This window comes from Episyrphus balteatus, chromosome 3 (genome assembly GCF_945859705.1).
Source record: "Episyrphus balteatus chromosome 3, idEpiBalt1.1, whole genome shotgun sequence".
Taxonomy (NCBI): domain Eukaryota; kingdom Metazoa; phylum Arthropoda; class Insecta; order Diptera; family Syrphidae; genus Episyrphus; species Episyrphus balteatus.
In genome coordinates this window covers 89150114-89174939 of record NC_079136.1, presented here as the reverse complement: position 1 = coordinate 89174939, position 24826 = coordinate 89150114, and the positions used below count along the sequence as shown (strand labels likewise).

General features: G+C 27.9%; 1 protein-coding gene and 1 long non-coding RNA gene across 6 annotated transcripts in view; one reads left to right on the top strand and one right to left on the bottom strand.

Moving 5' to 3' along the window:
• LOC129916544 (protein eva-1-like) overlaps positions 1–24826 on the top strand; it is a 220163-nt gene that overhangs the window by 18631 nt on the left and 176706 nt on the right. For 2 of the 4 annotated variants that reach the window (XR_008772494.1, XM_055996548.1), the window contains exon 1: positions 24757–24816. The exons of 1 other annotated variant lie outside the window; for it this stretch is intronic. The gene's annotated coding sequence lies outside the window, so the exon portion shown is untranslated. Of the gene's footprint in view, positions 1–17685; positions 17799–17899; positions 18006–24756; positions 24817–24826 lie in introns of those variants that run through there. One more of the 4 variants, XM_055996550.1, reaches the window with a different exon arrangement.
• On the bottom strand, positions 7767–14395 carry LOC129916546 (uncharacterized). Of its 2 annotated transcripts, none has more exons than XR_008772495.1 (5): positions 14331–14395; positions 14158–14282; positions 8626–8708; positions 8224–8564; positions 7767–8168 (listed from the first exon to the last, which is right to left on the bottom strand). It is a non-coding gene; the product is annotated as an uncharacterized LOC129916546 (long non-coding RNA). The 2 variants fall into 2 exon arrangements; XR_008772496.1 differs by having other exon boundaries at positions 7767–8157.

Sequence of the window (24826 nt, the reverse complement as noted above, 5' to 3'; positions counted from 1 at the left end):
AAATACTAATTAAGTACATTGGCACTCAAAATGGATAGGTATATTAAAGCTTTTTTACGTAAATATTGATATGAAAATAATTTAAATTGAATTTCATAGTAAATTTTATAAAAAATGAAAAGATGTTTTTTTTTTTTATTTCGAAATTTTGGCCTTCAAGCCAAATATTGTACCTTTAATTATTGAATTTTTTTGTTGAACGATAAAAGTTTAATTTTTTCTTTAATAATAGAGCCACTTAAAAAATACTTTTTATTTTTCAATTTTTCTTATATACAATATTTTCATTTTTTTTTATTTTTTTTTTTTTAAATTTCAAACAACTTTAAAAATAAAAAAGAAAGTACACGACTGGGTCGCACGTCCTTATTTTTATGGTACCAATTGCTATTAATGTTAAGCTTTTTTATGAAAGCATTCATCAAATAGGTAATAATTTTAATTCAATTTTTTTTAATGCGAAAACACCATTTTAAAAGGTTTTAACATAGGTACAATCAAAAAATTCCATTGGATTTCTTGTAGAACTAAAAAAAAGAACGATTTGAGATTCTTTAGACCCGTTTTTAATTTAATAAGCAGTTCCAAGGACATTTATTTATCGACACTTAAAAAAAAAAAAAAACCATTGAGCCGTTTAAAAAAAAAAATAATTTTTCAAAAAAACATCATATTTTTTTTTTTTATTTCAAAGAGTGTCTTTTGAAAATTTTAATATATTTTTATATTACTCAAACGCTTCTGTACAAAAATGTTCATATTTAAATCGACTTTGTCATTTGCAAGAAAGTCAAAAATCTAGAAAATATTTCTATGACAGGTATCGTTAGCAAAAATGGTTCAAAGAATATTTATTTTTTAATTAAAAAGTTGAGTCCCATTAGAAAAATTACAACCGATTTTTATGTATCGATAATATAAAAGGTAATAATTTTAATTTAATTTTTTTTAATGCGAAAACACAATTTTAAAAGGTTTTAACATACAATCAAAAAATTCCATTGGATTTCTTGTAGAACTAAAAAAAAAGAACGATTTGAGATTCTTTAGACCCGTTTTTAATTTAATAAGCAGTTCCAAAGACATTTATTAATTGACACTTAAAAATAAAAAAAAAATCATTGAGTCGTTTAAAAAAAAAATAATTTTTCAAAAAAAAAACATCATATTTTTTTTTTAATTTCAAAGAGCTTTTTTTTTGAAAATTTTAATATATTTTTATATTATTCAAACGCTTCTGTACAAAAATGTTCATATTTAAATCGACTTTGTCATTTGCGATAAAGTCAAAAATCTAAAAAATTGTTCTAGGTATCGTTAGAAATAATGGTTCAAAGAATATTTATTTTTTACTTAAAAAGTTAAGTCCCATTAGCAAAATTACAACCGATTTTTATGTATCGAAATCGTATAGGGTATTTTCTAGATTTGCCATAAGACCGGTGCCGTTACTTTTGGACCATAAAAGAATTTCAATTTACTTTCTGGGGAATGAACTATAATCTATAACATATTAAGACATACAGATTGAAAGAGAGTGATGGAGACACACTTTTTTCGCATTCTCTACCATCGTAATGACATGTCTGATTATGGAGTTCGATTTTTTTTTACAAATCATAAACTTGTCCTATATAGTACCTAGCTATACACATAAAATGAAAAATTTACAAAATTTATGAAACCGTTTTCAAAAAATTGATTTTCCATTTTTTTTTTTGAGAATTGATGTATCAAACGCTTCTGTAGGTACTAACAAATTCTTTGAAATCGATTAAGTCGTTTAGTTAGAAATTGGTAACATTTAAAATAATTTGCCTAAATGCCTAAAATGCTGGATTTTATAGAACTAAAACCAAGACATTATAACTTTTCTCTCTGAAAATAGGTTTGCATTAAATAACATAAGAATCGTCATAGCAAGTCCCGAAGATGGTTAGTTAGTTACGATTGGTACCTTTACAAATAAAATAGGTCTTATTTTCATCGGTACCTACTGGTTTATTTCTTCATATATTTTTGGGCATTTTCCTTATTTTTTTGAACAAGTAAATAGTAGAGTAACTAAAGCAAATTATTAGGGAACCCGGCCGAACAGCTCTGATTTTGACGATTTTTTTTTTTTTTTCAAACGTAGGTAATTAAAAATACTTTAAAGTCTATAGATTAAAAATTGCCGGTGTTGCCGTATTGTTTTTTAAAATTAAAATTAAATTTTTTTTTAACAAAACCATTTTTTTTGCTTAAATTTCATAAAACAAATGATAGCAAAAGATTCTCTAGGTAATTTAAAGAAAATATATAAAAGGCAGTAAGGGACAATCTTCCATCGTTTAAGCGATAAATGCAATTTTCTAACATTCTGACACAAAACACAAAAAAAAAAAATATTTTGAAAACAACGGCAACACCTACAATATTTTAAAATACATTTTTAAAAAGCCAGAAGCTCATTCTTATCTCTTAAATTTAAATTCACTAAATTTAATCAAGACTTTTTGAAAAAATGGTCCTCAAACTCAGAATTAAAAAAAAAAAAATGTTATTAGAAAAATTTAAAATCACTTTTTTCCAATCTTTTTCTAATAAAATATGAATTTATTTTAAAAAAATTTTTGGCCATAAATATTATCAGTTGAATTTCGAAGCAAAAAAGGTAAAATATATCACACTTTTGAAAAAAAAAATGAAAAATTACTTCAATTTCAATGGTTTTTTTTATTAAAACTGAATTTTTGCATTGAAATAATAATTAATTTTCTCAAAGACTGTGGTTAACTTTCAAAAGTAAGGGTTATTAAATGAATAAAAAATAATTTTATGTTTAGATGTTGAACTTAAAAAAAAAATAAGTTACATTTTTTTTCAAAACTTTTATTAAAAAAAGTTCTTCGAAAATGAAATACTTTTTAATTTTTTTCATAAACCGTAATACATATTGACATTTCCTTTTATAAATTGAAATCATAATAAATGCGACCAAGTTTAAAAAACGACATTTTAAAATTTTTTCAATAATTTTTTTTTTCAAAAATCTGAGTTCAATTACCATTCTTTCAAAAGCCGTTCATTGAATTAACTTAATTTTACATATATGAATAGGTTTCTAGCTTTACAAAAATGTATATTTGAATATTGTAGGTGTTGCCGTTGTGTTCAAATATTTTTTTTTGTGTTTGAAGTCAATTAATAAGAAAATTGCATCTATAGCTTGAATTATGGAAGATTGTCCCTCACTCTCATATATTTTTTTTCCTTGAATTTCCTATACAATCTTTTGGCATCAATTAATTTATTAAATTTAAGAAAAATTTTTGAAAAAAATTTGTTTTTGTTCACAAAAATCTTCAATTAAATTTAAAAAATCAAAACGGCAACACCGGCAATTTTTAATCTATAGACTTTAAAGTATTTTTAATTACCGACGTTTGAAAAAAAAGATCATCAAAATCTAAGCTGTTCGACCGGGTTCCCTAATATTGCCAATTTTTGAGCTTTAGTTACTCCACTAAAAATAATATGTATATTTCTTTACAAAAGCAAGTACAAGAACATACGTGTGACCCAGTCGTGCATTTATTTAAACTAAGTAGGTACGCAGTTTTGTATTCCTCATTTCAATATTTAATTTAAAGAACAAGCAAAAAGATGAAAATATAAAATCATACCTATGGAAAGTTTCAATTTTACTGTTCGTTTTTTTTTTTAAATACTTTCTGAGAAAAAGCAAAAGTGTTTGTATGCGATATATTTACTCCTTAATTGATGATGATTAAAAAGCGCGGCCACTTGCTTTTACGAATTTGGTCATACTTAATTATCAAAATGATAACTATTTACGCGATAATTAATTGCGTGACGAGTCATCATTGCGTAAATGATTTAAATGAATTCCAAGAAAAATCAAGATTTTTTTATAAATGGCATTGCGAAAAAAATATGAAATCATTTCCGTCATTCGGTAGAAATGACCTGACGGAAATGCTGAGATCGATATTTTTATCTGTTAAATCACGAAAAATTTATTAATTTATTTAAATATGAGCAATTATTTAGGAGTATACAAAATAAATAAGAACCTACTATAAAATGCTCACAACTGATTTCAATTGAACTTGAAATACTGTGTTTTTTTTTTTCAAACAATCCGCATAAATAATCATATATTTTTAAAATTTCATGGAGTACATTATACATATTTAAAAATTGATTATTCAAATGTATTTTCGTGGCAAAATTGAATTAAAAATTATTTTAAGAATTTAATACACAATTTTGGCGAAAGTTGCAATAAAAGCTATAACAAATTTACAAAGAAATGAAAAGGATTATGAAGACTAAAAATAAACAGAATATGTGATTTTGCATTTCTTATTAAGTGGAAATTAAAGTAGATACCTGAAAATAAAATAATAAAAAACATAAAAAATAAATAAAAAAAAACAAATGTATGATTTATTTTTAATTTATTCTAAAAATACAGGGTATCTAGTAACTGTGTCCAGTGCATTTATGATGTTCATATGTGGGCGACCTGGCAGTTTGTACCGCTACCAAATTTTTTTAACTAATTCGATAGAGAATTGGGTTAATATATCACAGATTTTTCGCACTCGTGAAATTCACCATTTGGCCGCCATCTTGGATTTTAGTTTTTATTAAATATCTCAACTTCTGCTCTTTATATTTAAAAGTTGGTTATGCAAAAAACGTAGACAATTAAATTTCACGTCTTTTATGTTGAAAACACTTTTTCGATATTCTGAATATTAAAAAAGTTACAAGCCAAAAAAGTAAAAAAAAAAACCAAAAAAAAGAAAATTTTCAAGTTTTGAGCTTTTTTTTATCAAAATTATGAAAAAATCCTTCCTCGAATTGATTTAGTTTAAAAATTTTTTTTTCGGAAGATGGAGGTTTTTTTCTTAAGAAAAAAAAAAAAAATAATTACATTTAACATTTCGATCAGGTTTATTTGAATTGGATTTCGGATAAAAAATGATTACTTTTTGTGTTATTTCCTCAATCCGATTGCTTTTATAATTTATTTTTTTATACCAAATGTTCCCAAGTGCGTTGTCTTAACAAATTGGATACACAAACCACTCAATATCAGTCTAAAACAACAAAAAAAGTAAGTGCCACTTAAAGTACTTGTACTTAAATAAAACTCTAAGCTGTCTGGGGAAATATTATTTTAAATCCAATTAAACCATTAAAAATATTTGGTTTGATTTAAAACAAAAGATTGCGGAGAAAATTCAACATCATTAATCATTACCACTTCTCGTTTATAACCAAAAGAACCAAAAGAATATAAAAAAAAAATTAAAATAAAAAAGTTCTTCCAATGTAAAGGACATATAAATTTAGATTTAATAGCCATCAAACAAAAAAAAAAGTAATAATTTGTGTTATACCGCAGGCGCCATGGTATGAGTACAAATCTATAGATATTCTATATACATACATCTCAGATGGCACTTTAGGGTTAAACGTAAATATTTCAAGAAATTTGCTTTATTTCACTATGGGGAAACATTAAAATTACGAGGGTTGTGAATGGTGATTAGCTTAAGTCGTCCTATCATATTGCTATCGAAGAATAAGAAAATGGATTTTATTTGTATAATGGGGAAGGGTGGGACAATATTCTCAAGTGGGACCCCGCATAGCAATCAGGTTTTTATTATTTCCTTTTTTTTTTTGTCTTCTTTCTTAAAATCTCATAGAGAGCCATTGAAATGAATGGTTAGGTCAAATAATATTAGAAAATGTTCAGAGAATCAAACAAAAACGCACCAGAAATAATGTATTTTGAGAAATGGATTTCGGGTATCGTGATACGAAAAATCATTGAAAATAGGGTATAATTTGCCTTGGGGATATATTTTGTATTTAAATCTTTTTTTTTTTTTTGCTGACCCAACAAGGAAGAAGGTCCCTTGTTAATATGTTTGATAAAATTGTTAAATTGGGGTAGTGAAGGTAATTAAAATGATTTGTTAAGGATTAGTTGTATTCTTAAATCTATGTTAATTTGAAGACTTCATTCTACAAAAAAAAGTTAAGGCTTGAAAAATGATGAATAAACCAACTAACTTTGTTCATACAGCTTCTTTAAGGTTTGGGTATATCTAAATCATTGAAGTCAAGTTCTTTTAACTCTCTAAATTTTATGAATGGTGCATTAGAAGTCCATAATGTGTCATTTTAATAATTTGTTTGACTAAATAAAGACTTTAATATACTCGTAAATAAATTTCACAACTTGCTCACTCAAACTTGCTCTTAGAGTTTTTTAAATTTGAAAACTTTTTATAAATAATAAAAAGGATAATTCGTTCTATCTTCAAGTGACAATACAAACTTTTTATATAAGTTTGAGCTCCAAAAAAAGAACGCAAGTTGATTTATTTTAATAAAATCCTTTTTTTTAGAAAAAAAAAAATAATAATAAAAAACCAAAATCTTTTGAGCCGTTTGACAAAAAAAAAATTATAAATATTTTTTTTTTAATTCATTGTGTTATCCACCTTAAACTGGAAAAAACTTCTTGCAGATACAGAATAATACTAGACCAAACGTCGTCAAACGCGTTTCCAAGTACTGGCAAAAAGTGAAAATCGACGTGATAGCTTTGCCCACTATAAAGCCCAGTTATGAATCCTATTAAATACCTGAAATCTGTTCTGTATCTACAAATGGGACAATTTGGGCGACGCCATCATGACAAACCTAAACCAAGGTATACAAACATGAAATACTGATTCATTAAGAATGTGAAAAAGGACTTCGTCAAAACAATATTTTATAAAAATAAAAATGCAAAATGTTTATTTATGAAAATTTTGACTAACTTACAGTTTTTTTTTTACCTTAGGTACTGGAAACTTTTTAGATTAAACAATATGCACGGCTGGGTCACACGTCCTTGTTCATACGATTTTTACTCTCCATTAAATTTAAAGTCGACATTTATATTAAACGGTTTTTTTTATTAACTTTTTTGTTTAATAAAAGTTTTAACGATTTTCAAAAAAAAAATTGAAAACAATTTTCCAGAAAATTTGTCAACCCATTTTCAAAAAAAAATTAAAAAATTTTTCGGAAATCAAGAAAACGGTTCCATGTCAGGTGCTGTTATTATAAGTAATTAAAAAAAAATTTAATTTCACACACAGACAAAAACACAGGCAAAAAACAGGCAGAATTATGGCAACCAATTTTTAAGAATTATTGTGTTACACCGCAATATCTTGTGTTAGATTTTTAATTTTGAATCCAACATTTTCGAAAAACACATTTTATTTACGTTTACAATTCGAATAAAAAAAGTACGTATACACCCCGTGTTCTTCAATTAATTTTTTTTTTTTAATTTTTAAAAAATTTTCAAAATTAATTCTTTAGCTAAAATGTGACTTCTGAATGCTCATTTGAAAGCAGAGCAAATGGCTATTCTGTAAGGACTTGAAATTATGAAAATCATAACAAAATACAATACCTATTTTTCAATCACATTTCAATGTCATTTTTGAACCCATTTTTTGGCCATATTCGCCTTAGAAGCATTTTTATAGTAAAATCAACCTTTCATTGAAATAGTCTAGGTTATTTTGATCTCAGCTTGAGTGGTTCTATACTTGAAAATTAATTCCAATCTACTCAAGAACGCAAACTACTGATTAAATTAACCTTTTGTATCATACATATGCATTTATTCTTGCGTATACATGCATATGTAGTATGAACACACACACATTTCATTACATATTTTTTTTAATTTCATCACGCATAATTTATAATAAATTAAAGTTTATGATATATCTTAATATGCAAATTGTTTAAAAAAAACTGATTAAAACTTTGTGATGTACGGGCTCTTAAAAGTTTCACAAAATTTTCAAAGTTTCGAAAAGTTTCTTCAACGACACAATAACAACTTCCCGCACATATTCTTGTCTTGTGTGAGGTCAACGATTGTTTGTCATAAGGATGATGATGATGATGACATATGATATATGACATCCTCTATATATTCCCAACCACATCCCCCATAGTCTTTCAATCTTAATCGTCTGGCAACTCCTCGGAACCCATCATCATGTAAAATATCATAATAGTCCTTCTTTTAAGTCATCATCAATTAGAACTTATCTAGAACACAACTATGATGTGAGTGGAAGTTAAGAGGAATTTTATAAATGTTACTGTTCCACTTACTATGAATAGATTGTATACAGTAGATGTGGGTGGTTTATATGGATATATAGTATAAATACAGAAACAGCTTTTTCTTGCCAAAAAGGACACGATACTTGAACGATTTAGAGTAACCACACCCTTCTCTGAGATGTTTCTTCTATACATCTCTAGCTCAGTATAGTATTTACATGATTTTCTTGGCAGCAAATTTCCCAATGTGAATACGATGAAGCAAAAATTATGTTGATGGCCAAAAAAAAAACTTTCAGAAAAAAACTGGAGGAAGTTTTATAACTTTTGATGTTTCTTCTGTTATGTGTGCCATGGGTCAGAATTAATTGAATTTATGAAAAGTTGATCTGTGATGGAGGAATGTTTTTGCTCTATAGTTTGTACAAACAGAAAGACAACACAACAAACCTCTACAACTCTATACACTCGTTCTCCATCTGTATCCTCCAGAGACATCCTTTAAGATTGGTATCTTTTTGGGCTTTCGGCTTCTATTTCGAAAGAAATTAATTTATACTTCTCAACCTATTGCTTTGGTTGAGTTTTAGTTGTTTTGGGTAGAGTTATCTTCATTCTGTCGACATTTTGGATCTGGTGCTTGTGTTTTTTTGCTTGTTTTTATGATATTTTCTTGTTAATGTTTTGTCTTTCACAGTATTTGATGTGGTATATGCATTCAAGTTAGCACTTGAGTGTGCAGAAGTAATGGAATAAATAAATTGTCTGATTGACGATTTTGTAAGGGAAGTTGAGTTTGGATGAATTTTCAAGAACTATTTCAAAAAAAATACCTGACAAACCGAAATGGAATCACAGAGTTACTTAGTTATGTCAATTAATTACGTATGTGTAGCCATCTGTAATGAAAATCAAGCTCTTCACAAAAACAACTTCTATACTATTAAGTTATTGATGTAAACAATGAATGACTGTTGAGACTATAATAAGAACTGTGATTGATAACAGTAATTTCAGTAATGTTTCCTTCCATTAAGGAAGAATGAGATTATTATTCAAATGTGTGGAAAGAAAATGTTTTCTATACAAAACAAACAAAATTCACATATACATTCAAGTAACGAATGTTATTAATAGAAATCAGTTGAATAATTATGTAAATGTCATAATTTCGAAACAATTTTTATCACAAAAATTATACAAAAGAATCCTTATAGAGCTTCCAATCAAACTAATAAGAGTAAGCTATTTAGTCATCGTAAATATTAATTGAGCGTTATTAAGTAAAGAAGAGTCTTATATGTATAACACAAAAGAGGGAGATGTAGAAGGTTGAGAATACATATTCAAAACTAACAGTTTTGTTAATGAGGTTTTCCTTCTGATTTCAATTGCAAGTTCAATTGAGTGAACAAGAAGTAGTTTTTATCTTGAGATAACTTGAGATTCAGCATTAAGTTGCTGATAGTTGTTTAAATAAAAAATATTCTTGGTATTTATTAAAGAAATCATATGTATACGCAAAAAAAAAAGTTTTTAATTATTTAAAAAATTTTTACGTTAAAACAAAATACATAATATGTATGATATTATCATAAAATGTACGAGTTATCTGGTAAACTTGAAAACCACTTTGTTTTTATTTATTGTTTTTTTTTTTTTTTGACGTGATAACGTCTTATAAATCGATGAACCATGGCAGCCACCACAAAAAAGTGACGCCATTTTCTAACGTTACACTCTCGCACTTTAGCAGTGCGGCAAAAAATTTCAATTCAAAATTAAAAATAAACTACATATTAGAGATACAAAAATCTTCTATAGCTTATTTGAAAGATAATAACCTCAGGCTAATCCAAATGAAGGATTTTTAAAAATTCCGTCATTTAATAGGGTAAACAGGGGTAAAACGGAAAGATGAATTTTCAGCTAAAATCTAAACGCGAAGTTGTAGAGAGTTGATTTTTTTGCTAGGTATAGATAGATGAGACTAATTTAAGAATAACAGCATTTAAGAAAAAAATCTAAAAAAATTTGACAATTCTAAAGGTGCCAGGTGAAAGATGAGAAAAAAAAAAATTAGGGGTCTGATACGGATTTTTTTCCAACACTTTGCGTTTCGAAATATGAATTTTTGAAAAACACCTTGTTTTTTAGGGGTATTTTTGGGTAGTTTTCGATTTTTTTACTTAAAGTTAATGTAGGTTTTGGCTTTGTGCATACATGTGCCAAAAATTGGAATCGTTTAGTGAGTTTTGACTGAATAACAAAAGAACCAAGTTTTTTTAAAACACGTTTTTTTGACCGTTTTTAACCGACTTTCATCGTTTTTTATTTTTATCTTTTTTTCTTTAATAGATACAGGAATAAAGTATATAGTGTAATGATAGACCATGATCACGACTATATGTGTGCGAAATTTCAATCATTTTCGTAAACACAATTTGAGATAACGGTAAAATAAAATTTTAGAATTCAACAGGTTATAACTTTTGACCAAGATAGCAGATAGAAATTTTATTAAACTTAAATGAGCGTCCTGATACAATTACCTTTCATTTGGTATATCACACATAACGATAGACTAACTACAAACTACACAATGTTAATTCAAGAAACTTGCGAAAAACCTCAAAACACCAGTGAAGATCTGGTTTTATTCTTAAGAAAAAATACTTGGCTTTTAAATTTCATAATTTTTTTTGTAAGCTTTTAAAATAAAAAAATTAATATAATGAGAAAATAAAAAAGGTATTTTTTTTTAGCTTTTTCTTGTAAATTATGATTGTTTGAAATAAGTAAACGCTTCAATTGACTCATTTTAAACAAAAGCACACAACCTGTTTTCTGACGACGTTATCACGTAAAATCATCGTCCGTAAAACGGCTTTACAGACAACCTCTTTTTTCATAAAAATATAGCTATATAAATAAAACATTGTGTTAATCACACATTTTCGAAGAAAATTGGCCTTAAAGACAAAAATTATCATGGTCAAGAAAAAATGAATAGCTTTAAGAATTAATATCTGACCAACCAAAAAAGATATCAACATTTTGTAAATGCAGTTATTGTAACGAATCGTCACACTTTCCTTTCCACCGCAAACCAATTTAATTAAAGCTGTATGGAAACCAACCATCCCGGACTATAAACCCGAAACCAAAATAATAAAACGTCCCGAACTATGCCATCAACAGCAACAAAAAGAAATCAATTTAATTAAAACTATTTGGCAACCACCCATCCCGGACTATAAAACCGATACCGAAACAACTGAACGTCCCAGATTATGCCATCAATAGCAACAACACAAACACGAAAACATACATTTTGTTTTATACTCAAAACTATTATTATTATTAATTTAACATCAATTTTATCTTATCTTAATAAAATAATTATAAAGTTCAACATAAAAAACAAATAAAATATCAATTTTATCGTTAAATTTTATATAGTTCACACTTGCTTTGTGTAAAAATATTACTAAGTAGAAGTAAGAAATTCCGAATAAAGCAGAGATCTTTTGATTCTACTTCGAGTAGACGATTTCTCCTTCAATACTCCTATATAGATATACCGTATTGTTGTAAATTTTTGAATTTTGCCAAATTTCCGTTTTGAAGTTATCTAGGTAGATTTAGCGTCTCTTTCCGAGTCCCCCTTCTCACCTTGAGTTAAGGGCATTACTTCCGAATTACCATTAGGTATAATTCCCGTCTCTATCCGAAGCCACCATCTCATTTGGAGTTTGGTCATAAATCCACCATCTCATTTGGAGTTTGGTCATAATCCCCGTCTCTATCCGAAGTCCGAAGCCACCATCTCATTTGGAGTTTAATCATAATTCCCGAAACCACCATCTGACTCTGAGTTTGGTCATAATAGCATATTTTTGTCACCGTAGGTTTTATTTCTTTTATCTCCTTCCGAGATCCCCTGCTCTCTTGGAGTGTTGGGCATTATTTTTAAGTAGTTTATAAGGTTTATTTAAAATTGTTATTTAAAGAAAGTATAGAACAATAAAGAACGATTCTATAGTGAAAATAAAGAATTTGAGTTTTTGGTTTCTTCTATAGCCGAGTTTTACTGTGCTTTCTTCGGCAAAACCCTGATGGAACCGGCGAGCTTACCTCAGCCTTTGATAAAAAAGCATCACATTATATAGATTAATTTCTCAAAATAAAGACCACTATCAAGTTTCTACTGTTAGTATTAACAGAGAAATTATCATTAACATGAGTAAAGGTCAGCGTTGCCAACCCATTCAGTCAAAATTATGCCTCACTTGAAAAAAAATTATGCCTTTTCAAATAAATTCTGCCTCAATTTAAATTTCTTAGTTTATGCTTAAAAATTATATACAAAAAGTACACAAGTACACAAAACGAAATATTTATTTAATCAATTTATACATTAAGGGCCAATTTTTCAATAGTCAGATAAACCTCAGATAGAGATTATTCCTAGGATTAAATTTTTTATATCGAAATTTATTCTTCTGATAGTCTAACTGATGATTGAAAAGGCAACTTATTTGTCACGTAACGGAAACTTTTTTTTCTTCGAAAGGAATATTTCAAGACGTTGCTTCATATAATTGGAAGAAATTAGCGGCCAATTTTTTTCACCAATAAAAAATATTAGCCTATTTGCAAGCGTTTTAGACCTTTTTACAGCAACAAAATTAGATTCTTTTCTAGTAAAAGTGATTAGTGTGAACAAAATTCTTCGAAAAATTAAACACTACCAAGAGTTAAATGGAAAAAACAAATTCTGTATATAAAATTTCGAACAACCTTTATTTAAAAGATATAGAAAATATAAGTTTTTAGTCTTTTTATCAAAATATTTAAAAAATTATAAAAAAGTTTTAAAATATAAATCAAGAGTAGAAAGAAAAAAATTATGCCTTTTTGGCAAAAAATAAGCCTCAATAAGTGCACGAAGGGGTACACTTTTACTGACCGAAAACTCAAAATCTGGTCATACGATTTTGTTGTGACCTATGAGACTTTTGTTCGGGATGTCAAAAGAAAGCACTGTGCAAAAAATATGGAGCATTTGACTTAAACCACATTTTCATATAAATAGTGCGGGGTCCACCTTATTTTGACATTTCTTCATGGATCCTTAAAACACAATAATCTTTTAAATACTGTCTTATAACTGTGCCTTAGTAAGTTTTTCATCATTAGTAATTATTGTATTTTTAGATACGTTGGGTTCAAAAATAAGTTTCACTTGTCGCGATGCTGTAAATTTACACTGGTGTACTCGAGGTACTGTGTGATTTTATACATATCAAACATCAGCGGTTATAGCTACAGCTTCATTTCAAAATGGACAAATCGCGTTTGGAAATGCTGTATTTGCTATATTTACTTATTATTTCCCCACATTGAGAAAAATAGACCACATAAAATAGAACAAAAACAATAAGATTTCTCTATGGTTTTCATCCAAGAAGGAAAACTTATTAAAACAATCGGGGTTTCCTTATTGTTTTAAAATCTGCAAAAAAATAAAAAAAAACGATGACCAGACTGGGAATCGAACTGGAGACTTCAAATCATTAGTCGCCCACCTTACCACCTGAACCAACCTGCCATGAAAATATTGATCGCGATTTTTGTTCTAGTGCTAAGTTGCAAAAAAAAATCAACTTTTCAGTCAAATTTTAATAAGATTTTCTCTATAAAAATAATAAGAAATCTCCTTAAAAAAACCTTATTAATGGTTGATTTTAATAAGATTTCCTTATGAAATGTATGGGCGGTAAAACAATATGGCAATCTGTTAGTTTTTAGCGGGTCATATTTTTCTCTGTGCAAAGAAAGAATTGTGGTTGACATTGAAAATGCCAATGTATAGTTTGTAGTTACCCTTATCTATTTTAAAATTAAATCACAAAGTACATGACTGAAAACGTGTTCAACCACAACTTAGCTTAAAGAAAAACAAAACCAAATATTTACCATTTCCAACGAAATTTTCTCAAACATTGTGTCTTGTTGTACAATTGTGTAAAATGACATCGTTCATTGTCAAAAATGATAAACAGAGCAGCTGATCAATAGTATTGAAGCGATGATGGAAGATTCTAAAGAATGAAAATACATTTTTTAATTTGTAAAAGAAAAATACTTACTCCAACAGGCAATTCAATCAATCAATCAATCAATAAGTAAAGTATGTATATACCAAAATCACATTGGGCACGTTCTGGAAATATTAGGGACTAAATATTTAGGCAACGTCACTTTTTGAACGGAAATTTGAGTAAATTGACTAAATTAGTTTGGATACACCATTATTGTCAATTTTTGAAATTTTCTTGAGAATTTTATAGATCACCAAATTTCACTTAACTTTAATAAATAAATATTATTAATTATAACCGATAATGCACTTTTTACTCGTTTTTCACACAAATAGATTTAATTCTGTTGTAATTAAAAACAATCATCTGTCATGTTGACAAAAAAAACTTTCCTAAATATTTAGGTAAAATTTTCTTGCCTAACTTTCCAGTCAGCTTTCCAAAAAAATTACCTAAATTGGAAGGATTTTTTTTTGACAGCTGACCAATCAGAGACCTAGAAATTACCTAAATATTTAGTCCCTAACGTTTCTGAACCTGCCCATTCTGTATCCGAAAATTCCTTGTAGAAATAATATTAAAGCATCAAGGAGTTTTTTTTTTATTTTCTGAGAAAGATAGTATCCAAGGTATCTGGTAGATTAATACATAAATGTTCCAAAAATTATCCGTTTGCAAAAAAAAATTTTAAATGAAAGAAAATTAAACCAAGATATTTGCTTTTTTTTTTTAATATTTTTTGTTGTTTTGAATATATTTTTGATAGGTATTTTTAATGTTTTTTTTTTTTTGTAATACAAACAATTTAAAAAAAATAAAGTTTATAAATTTTGGTTAGCCAAGAATGCATTTTAATTGTTGTTGGTTTCTTTTAGATGCATTTTATTTGAAAAATCCGATTTGATTAGTTTTAAAAGTTGACAACACTGCAATTATTTTTATTAGTATGCGAGTAAAAATTTGAGTTTAAAATTTCAAAAGCTAACATTTATAACTTTAAAGTGTGAAAAAAAAACCATAATTTCTGGGAAAATTGTTTCCTTCAAAAATGATTTATTTATGAAATTGACAAGAAACTCATAATCCATAGCCTCGGTTTTATCATGCCATTTGAATGCGTAAAGGAGTAAATTTGACTATCCTATAATGATATCTTACCCAGGATAGATACAAAGACAAAAATGACAACAAAACTTTGACAGAAAAAAGAACACAAGAATAATGGATTATTTTATCCGACTTTTAATCATCTCTCACAGCATCAAAGTTTTCTCCCTCTTTTGTTGTGTGCTTTGGCTCATTAGCATAATATCTTTTAGATCTTAGAGAGATTTTCTCTTAGGTAAGATGCTTACAACGAACTCATTTCGAAAATGTTTCTTAAAATTGAAAATTTTTGCTGTACATGTCAACATTGAGCTAATTAGTGTTGGCAATGTGACAAAAGTTTCTCATCATAGATTTAATTTACATAAACATGCTGCCGATTAAATACGTTATGCTTTTTTCAGGAGATAAGAAAAAATACAATACTCATTTCACATGAGTATTTGTAGGTATAACAAAATAAAGAATGACGTTATCTCATTGAAAGAATAAGTGATAGTGTGGTAGTGCAATAAAATATTAAAAGATTAGAATAAAATTGAGATAGGTAATCTACATAAGTATAATCAGTATATTTTCAAAATTGTTGAAGGAGGTGGAACATTTATTTTCAGATAGTAAATGTCCTTTCTACTTCACTAAAAGTTCTTAATTTTTAGTAAATAATCATATTTTTCCATTTTCAAGAATTAGACGAAATGCGACACATCATTACTGACTACTGAGAACACAAAAAATGACAAGTTTAAACGATACTTCTTGAATGAGCTGATATTAATGATTTCTTCAGTAGAAGTTTGTATGTATTAATGTTAATACACAAGAAAACTTTCATCCATTTATCATGTGCAAGTTCACCTTCCCTAAGGGCATAATTACATAATTACTAAGATTGTATATTTTTGTCTTTCGAGATAAAATATAAAGATTTGATAACATGTTTATCAGTAATTTCAGTATTCAAGAAAATAGTTCCTGAATTGAAGAAGACTTGGTACTATCCTAAAATAATATAAAAAGATTTGTATTGTGTATACATAATAGGGATGGAAAATGACATTTTTTAACTATAGGAAAAATTGTATTGAAATATATTTTTCACACTAGAAATTAATATAAAATTTAATCAAAATGTTTCATTTGCAAAAACTCTTAAATTTTCCATATAATGTACATGTCATTATTTTCTGCGTTAAAGAGTAATTTTTATTTAATTTCGGAATAAAATAAATATGGGAAAAACTACATAATCACTATACAAATTTTGGGGACAAAAAAATAAAAGTGCAATTTTGCTTTTAAGATAATGGCTCAATTTTGAACTTAAAATTAGTTTTACACACTTAAATATTCAGTAATAAGATATAGTGTCAAAACATTTGCAACATAGAGACTTACGTGTTTTCTTTGAATAACATGAAATTTTAAGGTTAGTTAATATACGCTAACATGCCTATTCCATATAAAAGTCTGCCGATCTTCGGGCTTAATGCTTTACTTCGAAAATTAATTTAATTTTTGTTTTCTTGTGAATTTATAACAGAGTGAAGTCAGTTTTGACATTTAGTCTTTATAAGTTTCTGATTCGAACAGCATTTTCAATATTTTCTGACTAATGTCGAAAAAAATAGAAGTTTTATGAAAATTTTTAAAGAACAAGTCACTACACTCAAACCGTAACATTTATTTTGGTTCAAAAAATCTTAGATTGCAAAAGCATTTTTAAGACACAGATTAAAAAATTGTATCGAACTTAGACAAATTGAATTTTTGTACCCGAGCAAACTCATTTGTATCGAATTCGATACAATTCTATCGACTTTTCCTTGCCTGATACCTATACCCATGATTTTTCAATCACAGGTATACCTGTGACTGTGATTTTTAATTCACGACGATTTTAACATGTGATTTTTAACCGGTATTTCATAATCTTTCTGATATATAAAAATCTCGTGTCGCAGTGTTTGTTACCAAACTCCTCCGAAACGGCTGGACCGATTTATATGAAATTTTGTACACACGCCGGGAAGGTATGAGAATCGGCCAACATCTATTTTTCATACACATAAATGGTAAGGTTGGTCCACCATAAACTTTTTTTTTTATTTCTGAGAAAACATTTTTTTTTAAATTTTTTTTTGAAAAATACATATAACTCTTAATTTTAAACATTCTAAGACCAACCAAAGTTTTTCAATTGCAATTTGTTGTTGAAAATCAAAGTGTTTTATTATTGTGAAACATTTTTTATATGTTTTTTTTTTTTTTTTGTTTTTCCTGTCGAAAAATATGATTGTGATGTGAAATAAATCACATTTTGTGGAAAACGAGGAATTGTATAGCCCGACTCAAGACAACATGACTTTGTACAGCCGTATCAGGCAGCTTGACTCAATACTCAAATAGGTGCGTATTTTTTTCGGGTTTACCCATGACAAATTTTGTTATTGGTTGGTGGTTGGAGTGTGATTACGATTTGGTCAGTTTTGTTAATTGGAATTCTTTAGTGTCAACTGGGAAAGCGAATGTGAAAGTGATCTTTGGTATCTTTGGCAAAAACAATATAGTCTAGGAGCCCAGAACAAATTTTGCCAGTGGAGGTATAATCGAAATGTAAGTATGCAGTTTTATAGCCTTATGAGCTTTATTAACGAATTCAAAAGTCTGGCAGATTTAAATCGAGAATTTATATGGTTTTCGGGGGGGTTAAATAACGCTAGTTTTCCAATCAAGGTGATTAGGCAAAAAATACACAAATGCACTTAGGCTCTGTCATTTATCCTCAGCTTGAAGATATCATCGACAAGATTAAGTTATTCAGGTTTTGGGGAGATGACAAAACATCAGTCTTAAATCTCTACCGCATACTAACCCATATATGGTTTATCGATTTCATATCGATTTATTCTTGTTATATTGCACCAAATGTCAAAAAGAAAAAAACTTTAATAAAACTATGTCTATTTTTTTATAATTAACCGGTTTTTATTATCAGTAAGAGAGTCGTGATTCTGAAATAAACTCATTGTTTCAAGAGCATGTCTAAAGTGCAAATCAGTGAATAAAAGTGTGAACTTTTGAAGTGTTTTTTTATAAGAAATAAGTAAGTTGCATCCAATTAAAAATAAGTTTCGTATGAATTTATTATTATCTTATATGTTAAAGAAGTTTGTTTTTTGTTTTTTTAATATTTTTTGTCTTTTTTTGCGTTTTTTTCCAAAACACCATATATGGGTTATCATGAGTTGGCAACTTACATTACTGATTTTTGTGAGAATTTTTTTTTTTTTTTGTAAAATGAATTGGAAGACTTTCTATGGAAAAAATAAGTGTGTTAATGCTAAAACTGGTGATGGTTTTCGAAGTGATGACGATCTAGCTTTAGATTCTGGCCCTTTTTAACATCAAACAAGCCATCTCCGAGCACTTTTACAAATCTGTAACACCTAAAATGTCACGAAAAAGATGATGCCCTTCAGCTTTGGCACGTGATCAAAGCAGAGATGGAACAAAACAAAGCTGAGGGACTTATATACAAGTCACGGAAGTCCAGCCACATCTTATCCCGAAACTCCAATTCACTCACAACAACTAAGGGCAAAAGCCGTTGAATTCAGTACTAACTGAAAACATCGACCATATCCCTGAATGGCAAACAAAAACACCAATATATCAAATTTCGGGACTGAAAACGTATTGTGTACATGTAGAAAATGGAAGGTGTTCTTCTGCAACAATGATAAAAGAAAGAGTTTGAATAAATTCCATGAATAAGGAAAGTCCAATGTACCTAATAAAAACATATTTTACAAAACATACCTTGAATGCATACTAAACCATATATGGGTTATTAATTGTTTGCTGGAAATTGACTTGCTCCATACTAACCCATATATGGTTTATGTTTCTAAAAATGTATATATATGTAAAAAATTACAAAATTTATGTAATACCTTTTTTCAACTCCTAATAAAGCTAAAAAATTGTTAAAAAAATTTTTATATCATTTCATTTCATAATTCATGCAGTAGAGGGTTAAGAAATGTAAAGAATATTATTTTTTATTTCTTTTATGAATAAGGAGACAAATATATGGGGGATTAATTGCAAGCCTACTCACGTTCAGCGTTACCACTTGCAGAAAAAAAGTCGAAGTAGATTTGAAGAAAAAATGGAAGTAGATTGAGAAAAATCGAAGTAGATTTCAAAATATCATTTTTTAATAAAAATCCATCTTAAAAAAAATTATTTTCTTAAATTTATTTAAGTTAAATAATTTAATTAGTAAAAACAACTGAAACCAAAAATTTGAATTCCTTCAAACTCTATATTTTCGGTATAAATATTATTTCAATACATTATTTTATAACAATTTTTAGTCAAATATTTGGTTTTCTGCAAAAAGAAGTAGAATTGGCTTATATTTTGATAATTTGAAGTAGATTGTAACAGAGATTTTAAAATGAAGTAGAATTCGTTATTTTCGTGATGGTGCGAAGTAGGAAGTAGATTTAATTTTTTTTTGAAAAAAAGAAGTAGATCTACTTCAATTGAAGTAAAGTGGTACCACTGCTCACGTTATTCAACCAGCAAGTGCTATAAAAAGTTTTACTTAATTATGCAAATAATAGTTATGCTTCATATGAATGTCTTATGAGGACAGTATTTTCGTATCAATTTATTTTAAAAATTACAAATTGGAAATTTTTCTGAATTTTTACCATGGAAATGCCCTTTAGGTTAAATCAAACATTTCGGTGAGTTAAATCTAACATATGTTTTCGGAACCTGTTTTCTTGCTACACAGAAGAACAAAATTTGATCTAATGTAAGTTACGATGGTGGTTCAATAATTCCTTGAAAAATGAAAGTAGGAACGGTCATTTCGGAAAAAAAAACTGAAAACTGAAAAACTGAAAACGAAAAATTAAATTATTGGAATTCTTATAAAACAAAACCACCCAGCCACATCATTCTTAAAAAGTAAATTTAAAAAGTACTTAAAACTCTAAATTATTGGTTTTATATGGCCGACGCTTTTTTCTTGTACAGGAAAAATAAGGATTAAATTCTTCTTTTGCCAGACAAGAGCACATAACAAGAAATAACTAGGCAGAATATGCTAAGGATTACACATACACACATAAACATTTATATATTTTTTAATAAATGGCAATCATTTGCTTTCAATGGTGTAGAAGTAATAGATTTATACCTACTAGACGAGTATATGCTGTCAGAGTTCAGTAAATTCATTCACTCATGTAGGTACCTTTACACCCGGAAAAAATAATCCTAACATCCTAAGCCTTTGCAAGGTTTCTATATACCTTACCTACGTATTCTAATGTTAAACAAAAACAAACGTATGGAAATTGCTGAGATCCTCTCTTGAAAATGCTATAGGAGAAAATATACTTAAATAAATGTGAACTGGCTCTGTGTACTTTCCTTACATATAATTTGCTGAGCATTAAAGTATTTGCTTAGGCATAATTTTACTGACACTTAGGTACTATGTGCATTGTACATCAGTAAATTGTAGAAGTACATAGGTAAGGCATAGTTGAAGGAACAGAAAAATTAAGAAAGATACTGAATGTGATGGTTTGTCTATGGTGTTTGGAACAGATAGATAGCTTGTTCTCCACAGTCGAGTGATCAATCTTTTTAAGACCTTACCCATTTCGAAGAAGGTGTTTATTGTATCAACGACTTTCATAATTCTAAATGTTTTTTTGTGATTCAATACGGTTTTCAACTATCACACCTGGCTGTTCAATTTTAAAAATATTGAAATGCTATTTTCTTATGAATAGGAATGAATTCTGCAAATACCGATTGGAGTAGTCTTTCTTAAATTTCACATTATAGATAATACAGGTTCAAACAGGCAGGGGCGTACACACGGGGGCCCCCGACACGCCATGGCGCGCCAGGGCCCCGACTGGGGACAATGCAGAGAAGGCAACTTTTTATAAAAATAAGGAAGCAAAAAGATAAGATATTTGACAGGAATCACTTCGGACACAAGAGAGACAAATTATATTCTATGAATTACCTATGTACATAAATAATATTTCATCTAAAAATAAATAAAATGAAAATAAAATGGTTTTTTGAAAGAAAAATTATAGACCTGGGTAGTTGAAAACTGAAAATTTCACACCTAATATTTAGTAGCATTTAGCTTTGATTTAACATCAGTCTCTTTACTGCAAACCTTTGACCAAGTCCCTTATAAATTTGAGTTATCTACTTTGTGGAGAAAATTTTATAACTTTTCAAGTGATTTTTATTTCATGAAGTTTTTGATTTTAAAGAGCTGTGAATACTCTCAAATTATACAAAATTTCATCTTCTTTAAGTGATTTCTAGAAACGTTTCTCATAATATGCACACTTAAGAATTATTAAGTTAAAAACTGAAAAGATTCCGAAAATTTGGCGCTCTTTCGCGTACCACTCTGTGGGCAAAAAAAAAATATAAGTTAATATCTTGAACAATTCATACATAGGATTTGAGGCTTTATAGTTGCGGCTTTAAAAAATAGAAGGCATCGAATTTTTGAAAGTTTAGGTTTCAACAGTTTAGGCCGAACAGCTCTGATTTTGATGATCTTTTTTTTTTCAAACGTTGGTAATCAAATATACTTTAAAGTCTATAGGTTAAAAATTGCCGATGTTGCCGTATTGTTTTTTTTTAATTAAATTAATTTTTTTTTTGGATAAAACCATTTTTTTTGCTTAAATTTCATAAAATAAATGGTACTAAAAGATTCTCTAGGTAATTTAAGGAAAAAAATATATGAGAGTAAAAGACAATCTTCCATCGTTTAAGCGATAAATGCAATTTTCTCAGAATCTTAAAACATTTTGAACACAACGGCAACACCCACAATATTAACATACACGTTTTTAAAAAACCAGAATCTCATTTCTATCTGTAAAATTTAAATCCACTAAATTTAATTAAGAGTTTTTGAAAGAATTGTCCTCAACTCAGAGTTTTGGAAAAAAAAATGTTATACAAAAATTTTAAATGACTTTTTTTCAAACTTTTTCGAAGTAAAATATTAATTTGTTTTAAAAAAACTTTTGGCCATAAATATTATTAGTTGAATTCCGAAGAGGAAAAGGTACAACTTTAAAAAAGAATAAAAAATTACTTCAATTTAATAGGATTTTTTTTTATAAAAACTGAATTTTTGCATTGAAATAATTGATTTACTCAAAGACTTTGACAAATAAGAACTTAAAACTTTTGCTATTTAACTTTCAACAATAAGGGCTATTGATTGAAGAAAAATTAACTTTATATTTAAATGTTGAACTTAAAAAAAAAATTCAGTTAATTTTTTTTTTTTTTTCAAAACCTCTAATAAAAAAAGTTATTCGAAAATGAAATACTTTTTAATTTTTTTCATAAACATAAAAACAAATTTGAATAAAAAATGAATTTTATGTTACGAAAAAATTTTAATAAGGACATGTTAAAATTTTTTCAATAATTTTTTGTTTTTCAAAAATCTGAGTTTAATTACCATTTTTTCAAAAACCCTTTCCTCAATTTACTTAATTCTAATTTTACAAAAATGAATAAGCTTCTAGCTTTTTAAAAATGTATACTTAAATATTGTAGGTGTTGCCGTTGTGTTCAAATAATTTTGTTTGTGTTTGAAGTTAGTTTGTGAGAAAATTGCATTTATCACCTAAATAATGGAAGATTGTCCCTCACTCCCATATAGTTGTTTTCCTTTAATTGCGTAGACAATCTTTTGGCATTATAAAATTTATGAAATTTAAGCAAAATTTTTGAAAAAAAAATGTTTTGTTCCAAAAAATCTTCAATTAAATTTAAAAAATTAAAACGGCAACACCGGCAATTTTTAATCTAGGTATAGACTTTAAAGTATTTTTAATTACCGACGTTTGAAAAAAAAAGATCATCAAAATCAGAGCTGCTCCCTAATATTGTCATTTTTTGAGCTTTAGGTACTCCACTATGATATCAATAGGAATTTTATTTTTTGCTTTATAAAAATTGAATGGCTAATGGGAAAAAATCTCATTTTGCATTTGTATACCTTTGATTTTATGAAACAATAAAATGCAAAGAAAACCCTCTTAGTGCAATTTTGTGATATTAAAACTTATTTTAACTGTACTCAGGGGCTTACACTCCCTTGGGGCAAGCGGGGCGGTGGCCCCCGAACGACCCTAGGGCCCCTACTGGAGACAATGCAGAGAAGGAAGAAGCATAAATTGAGTTACGAAGTAACCAGGGAGACAAATTATGTCATTCAGTGTAATGTATAATGCATTGGTAGCCACACAATATATGTATATTGATTTTAAAAAAAGGTTACCCCAGGGGCCCCAAAAAAATAAACTGCTTTTTTAAAAGAAAAATTATAATTTTATCTTAGGGCCCCAAAATATATTACTTGAAAAATCTTTGCCACCACAAATAATACAAAAATATTATTTGAGGATCCTCAAAAGTAGTTCAAAACAATCAAATGGAAAATTAAATATAAATTCAGGGGCCCCAACATAAATACATCAGGGCCCAAAATAAAAACATTACGTTATTGGTGGCATTCTGAATATTACTTCAGAATAGAAGTCCCAATACCTATTAATTCTTGGCTCCAAAAAATTATATTATATTTTAGGGGCCTCTAAGCACTTAATTTTGAGGCTCTAAAAATAATTTTTCAGAGGCCCCAAAATAAAAAAAATTATGTCTGATGATGGAAAATAAAATATGTTTTTATTACTTCAGAACAGAGGCCCCAAGAACTATCAATTTTTAGCTAAAAAATTTTTATTTTAGGGGTCTCTAAATATTTAATTTTGGGGGCCCCTAGTACAAGTGTTTACTACTTTTATGAGAGACATTTTAAGTAAGTATTGCAAAGTGCATTACGAACATATTAAAACATTAAAATAAACCTAAAAATAAATAGGCCATAAAAAAAAAAACGTATGGCGTATACGTAATTTCTTTTGTAACAAAGGGGCCCCCAAATATCAATGGGGCCCCAAAATTTAGTCTTACCCCTGGGCCCCGGCGACTCAACGTACGCCACTGACTGTACTTAGTTTCTGTCTTAAATGGCAGGTACCTAAGTTGCAAGAGAGTAAAAAGCCTTGATATAAGAATCACAACAATATGTTTAACCTTCACAATATTAACAAGTTTTATGTACAACTACCCTGCTTTTTTCTATTTATCTTTACTTGTTTGATAAAAAAAAATCATCGTATCAGTATTTCTTTGGATATTAAATTAATTTAATTTTTCATTGAAACAAAATTACACAAAATTTTTTCATATATTATATATTATTTTCATAATGAAATTTGTAGATATGTATGTATATTTCATTATTATCTTGGTAACCGACAGTGATGCTCCAGTGAGTTACT